This window comes from Mugil cephalus, chromosome 14 (assembly GCF_022458985.1).
Source record: "Mugil cephalus isolate CIBA_MC_2020 chromosome 14, CIBA_Mcephalus_1.1, whole genome shotgun sequence".
Lineage (NCBI taxonomy): Eukaryota > Metazoa > Chordata > Actinopteri > Mugiliformes > Mugilidae > Mugil > Mugil cephalus.
This window is the reverse complement of record NC_061783.1, coordinates 2001630-2012587: the sequence shown is the minus strand read 5'-3', so window position 1 is coordinate 2012587 and position 10958 is coordinate 2001630.

Here is a 10958-nt window from a genome sequence, read left to right as displayed (position 1 = left end):
GAGGTTGTGTGAATAACTGAGCCCATAATAAATTGATTTTGTTCCATGAGCAAACGTCTGCCACATAAATTAAAGGGGAACACTAAAAAGCAAACTGAAGAATGGAAGCTGTTTGCCGCAATTACAGTAAGTGTGGCTCCAACTACACTCAGTTAGCAAAGCTGCCGTTGTTTATTACTGTCATTCAGCAAGCCAGGTGACAACTTTCTTCTGAATACTCTTTGTAAGTCATGAATGATGGTGATAGAAAGAACAATTTATTCACCTTTCATGTCATTATAAATCCCTCCCTAAGTATCTTCTATATAGGCGTTCTCTTTAATGTTCATGTATCAGAATATTTACTTTTGCTCATTGATGACATTTCTTATTTCTATTACTTAAAAAGCAGAAGAACCTGTAGACCTTTTGTCAATGGCCCTTTTCAGACCATACATTAACATGTGTTTTGGGTGACCCCAGATGTTGACAAATCCAAGGAGATGTAGTCCCTATTTGGGCCTACTAAAGTAGAGTAAACCAACCTTTTTATAGAAATCATTCAAAATAGTTTTGTTTCGTGGTCACAAGATGACCCGCAAATGTGGACTGAGTTTTCGGATCCGAAACGTGCCTTCAATGTGTCTTTAAGCTACCTAGTTGTGATGGCATCGGTCAGGGTCTGAACAGGGCCATAAAGGATGCACTGGGATCCAAACACAACATTCCAACATGGTCTGGACCACATTTGACCACATTCTTTTAGCATAGAGAACATAAATGTGACCTGGACCACACTGACCCATCACATAAACTGGTTTCCTCCTAAGCAGATGTGTGCTTCATTAACTTTGGTGTGCAATTTCATCTATCACATAGTAGGGCTTCAATGTAATGATGGTTTTTACTCTCAGTCATTCATCAGGTCAGCAGTCTAGCATAAACTTTTCCAAAGACCCTTTAAAACCATAGGAATACTCCAAATTGTCACTAAACCAAAAGATGCCTGGTTTCCTGGGCAAACTTGCACAAGCACCTGATCAGAAATGTGAGTATATGTGGAAGGGAAGAGCCAGTTGAAAGAAAGTGGGTCCTGTGAACATCCAATGACAGGTGCAAAACAGAAAACAACACAATAACAAAACAAAAGGAGAGACTTCAAACAGATGTATGACTTACCATTCTGCTTTTTTCAGTTACTAGTACATCACAAGTTGTTAAACATGCCAAATAAAGTTGAATAAATGCTTTAAATTACATGATAATCTTTATAGTCTTTTGTTGCAGCAATGTATGTGGTTGAAACAATGAAACCGTCTTTTTTTCTACATCTTCTTTTAAGATGCTTGTGTAAGATCTGAACATAATGTTAACCCAAACATGCATGTCCAAGTCTCCTTTCTTTGAGGTGTACAGATTGTGCCAGTATTAGGGTACATTGATACTAGACTAAGCTTGACCTGATTTGATGTTATCTGTTATATAAATAGTGTAGTAATAAAGCAGTCCAGATCACAATGTTCAGGGCTCCTCCAGTGATTCTTTTGACCTCAGCAGAATAAACCCTCTCTGTCGCCCTGTCTGCCTCAATCTGTTTGAACATGTGTGTTAAATACAGATAGAGAGTAAGGCCTGAACTTGTCTCTTTCAAACTGCAGTTAGCTCTTATGTAAGCCCTGGCACTGGGATGGAGGCTACAGCAAGCTTTGGAAGCTATTTCCTCTCCCTCTTTCTCTCTCCGTAGCATCTTTGCCATTCTTAGCGCACTAGGGCTCACTATAAATATTTTATATGGCACAGTGCATGTGGGAAAATGTATTTTTAGCCCCTTTCAGTGCATTCACAAGAAGCCAGACTGCTTTTTTCTGTTTGAATTCATTTGACTCTTGTGTGCATGCGGGTTGGGCTTGATTAATTCGATCAGCTCTGGCTGCTGTCCGCTGGCAACAGCTGCAGCATTGATTTTCAATGAGTTCTTTTAAGGTAGGATACCCTGCGTGAGCTTTCCAGTCAATAGAGTTTGAGTTTTAAGGACCTCGGTCTCAGTGTGTTTGGGATTTAACACAAGGTGATCCTTCCCTCCCCAAGGACTATTAGAAAGACAGAGGCACTGATAGCACAGGATGGGGACTGTGAGGAGAAAACCTACGAATGAGAAGAGAGAAAGAAATGTTTGCGGACGTCTGTAGTGAGGGATGGTTGTTAAAATGCAAAGCACTCCCTTCCCCCAGCCACCAAGACATGCATGCATGAACATGAGTAGCAGACTGCCTTCAGACACTCGTAGTAGCGGCGGACGCCTTTTGCATGTGACCGCACATGAAAGAGAATGGAGTAATTAAAGCAAAATCATTAGTAGCCCAGGCATTAGACACATCCATGGATCATTAGCCACATCGCCGCTGCAAACTGTGAGCGTCTACGGAAGGGAAACTTTTTGACACAGGCGCGTACGACATAAAATGTGGCCACATCTCTCCCTCCGTTCTTCCTTTTGATTTGTTAGCCTCTGTAAATTTTAACAAGCAACCGGCAACTTGGTCGATCGCACACACACACACACACACACACACACACACACACACACACACACAGAGTCTCCTTAGTCTGGTGCTGATGAATAATAACAAGAGTCGTGATTGGATCGGGCAGTTTATTGAGCTGGTTTTCTTGCTCGTTTGAAAGGATGCAGAAAATGAATCAAAGGCCGACGTGGTTGTGTGGAGGCTGTGTGTTCGAACCTGTCTGAAACACACTTCCACGGAGCAACATGATGAGAAAGTCTAACGGAGCAACAAATGCTATGGCAACAACCTTGGTGAGTGTGTTTTTTTTTCTCTCTCTCTACAGAAAGATGTTTTTTTCTGTATTTTCTCTCCTTCCTATCCACTTTCCCTCCTTAATTCATGTCTCTCCTCCTGCCTCTACTTGCCCTCCTTTCCTTCGTCTTCTTCCTGACAGGAGGACATCAGCCATCCTGACTGCTAATGAGAGACAGGGCTCTTGCTCTGTATGTGTGTGCGTGCGAGTGTGCCATACTCTGAGGGAGAAACACACAGAGAGGGCGTCTTTGTGCGTGAGCATGAGAGTGTGTGCGTGCCTGCATTGGGAATTTGGAAGACGATGAGGCCAGGAGCCGAAAGAGAAGGACTGGAGAAGATAAAGGGAGATGTGCTCTCCAGCTCTCTTCCCTCGATCTGTTTCCTCTCTGTTACTAGGCAACACCTGCAGGCATGCACTAAATAAAGCCTTGTACCCACTATTCACCCCACCCCTCTGCCTCCCAACTCTCCTTCTGTCTCTCTCCTCGTCACCCTCATCCATCTCTCCTTCCTTCATTCATCCCTTAGTTCTCCAGGACCCCTGCCCTTCGCCCCACCATCACAGCCCCCATTATTTTCCCCTCGTACGTCCTGTCCTTTCCTGTGTCATCCTCTTCCTCCTTCACCGTCCCCTGTTCTGGTTTGAAACAAAGCAGGAACAAAATAACTTGTCACTTTGACACAACAGAAAGAGTTTCTCTTTTAATGCCAAAATGTAGCTACATGTTCTCCAAGCTTTGGGTGAATCGAAATATACAATAATAGCTCAGTTTTGCCGTTAATATCATGGTTCCACATTCTCAGAAGAAACAGCAACTAGATTAGGCTGCACCAGATGTCCTTGAATATATTCAAGAATGTAGCGACTTTTTCCAAAGCTCTTTGTGAATAGCACAATTCCCTGACCATTTTCTGAATAACTAATCTAAATCTAACTAAACCAATCTTTGGTTAAAAATATAACAGAACTTTTCCGAACAGATTTTATTCAAACCTATGGTGACACATTTCACACGGCCTGATGCCTAAGGAAGAACCAGTTTCACGCTTCAAGTTTAACCCAATGATACTATTCATCACAAATTCAGATTTATTGAGTGGAATAAGGAATTTTTTTTTTCTATATTCTGTCAATAATTTGCAAACTCCAGTGACTTGTGCTGATTGCAAGTGGAAATGCCACCAAAGCATATTCTATACAAATAGCAGTAGTGTTTGTAGTGTGTGGTAGTGTGAGCTTCCACAAACGACAAATATTCAGTAGAGACACTGAGTCCAATCTGTTTTTGTAAATACAGATATTATAGTTTTGCACAGACTGGTAGACGTGTGTCAGACTGAACAGTATTCATGCAGTTTGGGGTGAACTACATTACTACAATATGGATATGTATGTAGTATGAAAATATATAAAATTCATTCATTCACATTACAGCAAACTTACACTTTTGTAATTTTTTAGGTTTTCTGAATGTATTCAAAATCTTCAGAAGTCACCAGATTAAAAAGAGCAATGTACTCTGCATTATTCATTTTGATTTGAAAGGAGTCAAATGTTGGTGTGCTAACTTTAGCTTTGTTACACCGATACAACCGATAGCTGTGTGTACCATTACCTCCACGCTGCTAACAAAATCTCAGAATTATGGTCTAACCTCAGTTTCAGCTGGGAAGGACTGACACCGGCATCAGGAAGGAAATTTTGGTCAGACTGTGAATGGTGGTGTGAAACTCTGATAATGCATCCACTAGCGCCTAACACACATGTAAATGTTTTCTCTCTTTGCAATCACCGGATCCAGGTTATTTGAGTCCATCTAGGTTATTTCATTATATTGAATGAAGTCAGTCTCATTGGGGATAAAATGTACCCTGCTTATTCTTTTGTTATATTCCCACTTTGTATTCAACAGCAGGCAGAAACACACTGTTCGTGTCAAAAAAGGTTATGGGGCATGGAAACACATATATCTTATCAGAGCACCTTATTTAGTGTACATGTAAGATTTTAATGTGAGATCAGAATAATTCATCTGGTTAAAGATACACTGCCCAAGTAAACGTAACAAATGTCTATGTGAGAACTACTGTGTGCTTCAGCACTTTAATTTGATGACGTATAAATCTCAAAGATAATACAAAGTTTAAATCTGCAGGCGAGCTTATCGACAGTTCCTTTATCACTTCTGATAATAAGCTTTCAGACAAGGACGGACAGGTAAAGAAACTGCTGCCTATGACTCAAATGCACATTAAACTGATTGTGAAAAGCTGGAGGTTTTCTACTGGGCACTTCTAAAGAAAAGGCATAAAATGTTTTATTGAATATCTTGTACAAAAGAAATAAAATGGCATGGAAAAATGAAGTAGGAGACAACCACAAAGGAAAGTGCACGTGCAGAGACGGGCTCGTTGCAAATAACGGTAATGTAATGGAGGCTTTTTATGTCCTTTTTAAATTTTTGCATGCAATGACCCTCACAAAATCGCAAACCACATCCACTGACAGCAACAGAAACACTCTTCATACCTTGGCCTTCTTGCCACCGTTCCTCCTATATATAGCGTACCATGCATTCTTAAAGGATTTCATGACGATAAAAGCCTCCGGCATTATTTATGGTACTGTACTTCTTGAAGGATGTGCTTGCCCCTTTGTGTAGAGCATCTGCTCAACCTTTCTGTGTAGTGCAGAAAGACTGAGCAGATGCTACATCCATGGAGTCGGATGAACCTGAACGGAGGCACTGCAGCCAATTCAGTTGTGGAGGCTCTCATGAGAGTGCCGCATTAACGCACAGGGCGCATGGGTGACCTGGCCCTCACCTGGATTCTGCACTGAAACCTTGATTCCTTTCACTTGATAATATTATTAGCTCATTCTAGACGATTTATCAGGAGAGACAGGATGAGGGCTTGAGGAAACTGAGACAGAGATAGATAGAACGGGAGGGAAAAGAGATAAAGACAGCACACTTAGAGGCGCAGGCAGGTAAAACTAACCCCAAACTGTCATCCCGACACACTACCACATCTTTCTCTCTGTGCTGCTGCGGAGGATAAATCTTTGGATCATCTACAAGATCAGTCAACCTGACAGGCAGCAAGAAACCGACCTTGTGCTATTTGGGATTTTGTGGCTGTCAAAAGTCTTTTTGAAACCCTTTGAAATAATAATAATAATTGTCTTGTTTTCGACCTTTTTGTCCCCCCTCTCTGGGGTGCTCAGCTGCTGATTATAGTACGTGTAAAGAGGACTCAAGTGCACCTCTCAAAGCCCATGTCTGTCTGCTAACCTGTGCGAGCGGATTTTGTTCAGGTTTAAACCCTGCATCCAGTCCTGGGAGACGGCACATTGAGCGGTAATGGCGCCACATGAAGAGCGGGCACGGACACGCACACACATGCCTAGCACGGGTCTGGGACAGAGGATGAGAGGGAAAAAAAGGATTAAAGGCTCTGAAAGCGGCAGCGTCATATGTTGGGGAGCGTCGTGCATCAGAGGCAGGAATAAAATGGCATGGGACAGGTCTCGTGTACGTGCGTGCAGTGGGGGAAAAATATTGGTATGTTCTGAGGGTGCACGTGCACACATGGGTACATGCACACAGTGGATTTGCACAATAGCACCATCAAACAGAGCCAACAGTCCTAACTGCAGATTTACCAGCGGATTTTAAAAGGGCGAGCAGTTGTGTATGTGTGTGTGTTTGTGTGTGTATGTAGAGCTGAGTGGGATTTGGTTTAATCCAAACATGAAACACTAGATTCCCACATCACAAACACACACACGCACACATATACACACCACCACCACCTCCTCCTCCTCTTCGCTGTCACTCTCCCTCTTAGAGTGTGTGTGTGTGTGTGAATTTGCCTCCCTCACTCTCTTTTGGTGTTGCGTAACAGCTTGATTATATAATCCCAAACATTTATGCATGTCCACAAGGCTGAGCGCTAGAGGGCATGAAGCATGCAAGAGCATCAAATTGGAGAGGGGGTGGGGTGATGGGGAGGAGGAGGAGGAGGAGGAGGCTGAGGAGGAGAAAGGAAAGGGGTGAAGAAGGGACACTGTCTCAAGTGACGTCACACATTCATGTTGACAGGATTGCATTTTATAGGAGCAGAGGTGGCAGCGTGTTTTATGCCACTGATGAAGGTAAAGGGAAGAAGTTGGCAGAAAAACAATGGTGCCCTGTATCATGTGTCAAAAACACTGTAAATGCTGTTTAAGATAAGTGTAACAAAGTGACAAATAAGACATGGGTTTTATTTTACATTGAAAAGGACACACAGAGCAGGTTTAATCTTAACCGTAGCAGAAACTTTCTGATTTGGGTTTGTACATTGTTTTGGTCCTATTAACTGATCACATCTGATTGGGTGTTGTTCATGTGCAGGTAAACAGTCACGGTGGAGAGCGAAAGAGGCACACGTCCTGTCATACCCTGCTGGCAAGCAAGCTGAACATGTTGTGATTGTCAAGCAAACTCCCGTGACAGCAGATTGGGACACATCAAGCTGGTGACCACGAGAGTCCGTAGTTTTGTGTGTCCCGCAGCGTTGCCACTAGCTGGACTCCTGTCAGTAGCTGTTTTGCCAATTCAGTGCGCTGAACAAGAAGGGAAATGGAAATGATGAAACTAAACTGAGACAAGTTCAAACGGCAAATGCTCTTCTTGCCTGTCCTCGTCTTCTAGTCTGAACATTCAAGCACACAAATATTTTCACAATTATAGGATCGTCTAGAATGAATAAACTGTGGACGAAACAATCAGCATGATTCAGGAGGGGTCAGCTCTCCCTAGCATCCCAGCTAATGGTAGCTCTTTCGGTTTCCCCATATGAATCAAGGAGAAACACTACTGCCTGCCACTGGTATGATGAGTTATTTCCTTTCCTTTCTAGACGCAGAGCATACAGTATGGGCCATCTGGTCTTTGGCCGTAGATTTTGCAGGGTTTTCAAGTGCAGGCACGCGACGCAACGTCACTTGTCAAATGGTTCTGTTGTAGACATGATTCTATGGTTTCACGTCTCAAGTTGTTAGACTTTTAACAATGACCAGCACACAGAGGAGAAGGTCTCAACCATATTCACCGGCTTTCAACTGTTGTCCCCAGAGGTAGGTCATCAGATGATAGCAGATGACTTCATATACCAGAACTGGGTTGATTTACACTTTGGGGACAGTTAGAAAATATACTTTAAAAGGACCAAAAAGTGGCAGAAACTGACACAAAATGTCTACCAGTGTCAGTTTTGCTTAATGATTGTGTGACTTTGATGGTTTCGCGGTGTCTTTGACGTGGCTACTAGACATGAGACAGGAGCTGTGTTTCAGTCCATTCAGTTCACAAGATGTATGTCCAGGATTCAGTCTCCTTTAGAGTCTGAAATAAATGTTTGCTACATAAGTTGGTAGTAGCAGTTTGTACAGGGTTGGCACTGTCTGGGATTTTCTATCACTTAAAGCATTTTTACAACGGTTTTGTAAGACATTAGTGAAAACAACTCTTGTGGTGCCATGTTGTAAAATACCTTTTCCAGGGCATCACAACTCGCCCTCAGAAACATTACGAAGACAATAATGCAGGATTATAAGTTTCCGGTTTTCTAATAAACCAACACATCAATAATTACAATAACTTAGTATTATTTATAGAGCCAAAATACAAATCTCTTCCAGCGGGGGACAAAGCTGCTGTCAGGCTGCACTATGTGGGAGGATAAACACCAGCCAGAGAGATGTTTTACAACTTGATAATATCTACCTCACATAAAAAGATATGAAACAAGGGAGAGACTGGAGGACAATAACCAAGTTTTGGGTGGGAAAAAAAAACTTGCTTTGATTTCTGAATGTATCACACAAACACAAAGAGCAGAAGGAGAACACTGCTCCAATAAAAGTGGAGTACAGAGGGAGAACTAAAGGGAGCAACTTAAATTGAGGTGACAGTTTGGGAACATTTCAGAGCCCGAGCTTTAGAAGGTCCTGAGTGCTTTCAGAAAGCTCTTCTGGGGAGAAAGATAATCAAAATGGAAAGAAGAACTGAGTGTTATGAATAAAGTTAGTGACAGAGAGCGGATGGAAATGTAACCACAGAGTAAAAGCTCAGGGAAGACAGGAGATGTGCGGTAGACAACGACGGAGAGAGAAGACAAAAAGTTGCGCGTGTCCTTGAGCAGAGTTGATGTCATTAGCAGCATTAGCAGTTTGACTGTAAACACCGAAGCTAAAAGGCAGAAGGCATCACTCACCCTGACAAACACACTTTAAACACACAAAGACAGGTTTAGGTTAAGTATACACACGTATTCAGGCGCTAGCTTAACCCAAACACACACACACACACACACACCAACAGGCCTGTGGCTCTGACTTTTGCCTTATCTCGAGACCTTTCCCTATCAGCTCAATTCATTTTATTCACTGCCACCCTTTCTGTAATCTTCTATGCATTCATCTCTTCATCGTCCCAAGGCTTTTATCATTTCAGCGCCGTCCATTTTCACATGCTATCCTCTATTCAGCTTGAAGAAGCAGAGTGTTTCTTTGACATGTGCTCATCCTCAACTGACCGCATAAGCAACCCACCTCCGTATGTTTGTTGTCCACTCTTTGTTTTCACCTGTATCCTATAAGCAGAGACGTCAGTAGGAAGAAATGAGTCGTGATTTGGTCAAAATGTTTGCTTGATTTTACTGGAAACAGCTGGTGAACAAAGAAATCTTGTCCCCTTCTGCCCCTGCAAACAGTGCTGTCACTGCGTACCAACAGCCAAGGGAATTGACATGACAGCTGCTCCCCCGAATGGTAATACCCACAGTGCACTTTAGAGGTCACGGAGCAAATGGCAAAAAAAAAAAAAAAAAAAAAGAAAGGAGGAAGAAACAAGCGAGGATAGAGAAGAAACGTAAGGAGTGAGATCTAGACAGAGAATGCAGAGGAGCGCTCACTGCTCTTTGTGGAGCCTCCGTCCTGCGTTTCCTCTCATCACCAGAGAGAGGTGAGGGGGCTGGTTGTCATGACGGTTGTTGTCATGGTAGCTGGTCTCGGTAATAAACAGGAGGAAGAGACGTCTGTCCATCCAGTGCAGTGATGCAGTCTTGGCAAATGCTGACAAGTAGCAGTAATCAAGCACAGAAGTTTGACTGGGTTTTTAATTGGATGATTCTCACTTTAATTTTAATTTAATTTACATTTCTATTTAGTGTGATGAAATTGTGAAGACCTGTGGTTATACAGCTGGCAACACAGTTATGTGAGGTTTTAGAGTATGGCAGGCATTTTAGACATGAGACTCTTTGGCCAGAATTTAAATATCTCAACTTCTGGACTGACAGAAAATTATCACATTCATGGTCCATAGAGGATGAATCCTGACGACTTTGGTTATCCTGTAACTTCATGTCTCGAATAACCCATGAACCCTGGGAGGAAGCTGTAGTACCTGGACAGGACCTGCGCAGCAACAGGGAGAACATGCAAACTCTCCACAGAAAGACTCATATTCGAACCCAGAACCTTCTTCAACCCAGACTTGTAAAATGAAATCTCACCAACCTAACTAAAGGAACTAACACAATATCTTGGCACAGACATTAATGGACAATATATCCTATTATCTTTCAAGTTTTCCTTAAACGCTTGCAATGCAAACCAACTTTGACACTTCCTCACTTTGCCTGAGCTTAGATCTAAAATTTCACAGGGTGACCAAAAGACTAGAGGCCAGATTCTACTCCTACATAAAGGGAAAGTGTCTTTCAATTCAAACTGAACAAATATGCTCTGTACTTAATATGTACGAGTTTATAATCATTCATTTTCCATTGTTGCCCATCATCTAGACTAGGGTTGCTTGAAGCTATCCCATCTTTGGGCGAGAGGTGTGATGCACCTTAGCCCTTTGCTTTGGCTTACCCAGAAATATGGGCAACCACTCAGACCCATTAAGCTAACGTGCGTGTCTTTGGAATGTGGGACCACAAAGAGGTACATGGAGAAAACCAATAAAGGCAGAGGGAGAACGGCCCCAAGACAAGCTTTTTTGCAGTGACCACTGCACCAATGTGGTGCCCCGAGGTTATGATCAGAAACATGCAAATCTAATAACATTTCTGGAAGAGTCACCTGGTTTCACTCATCCG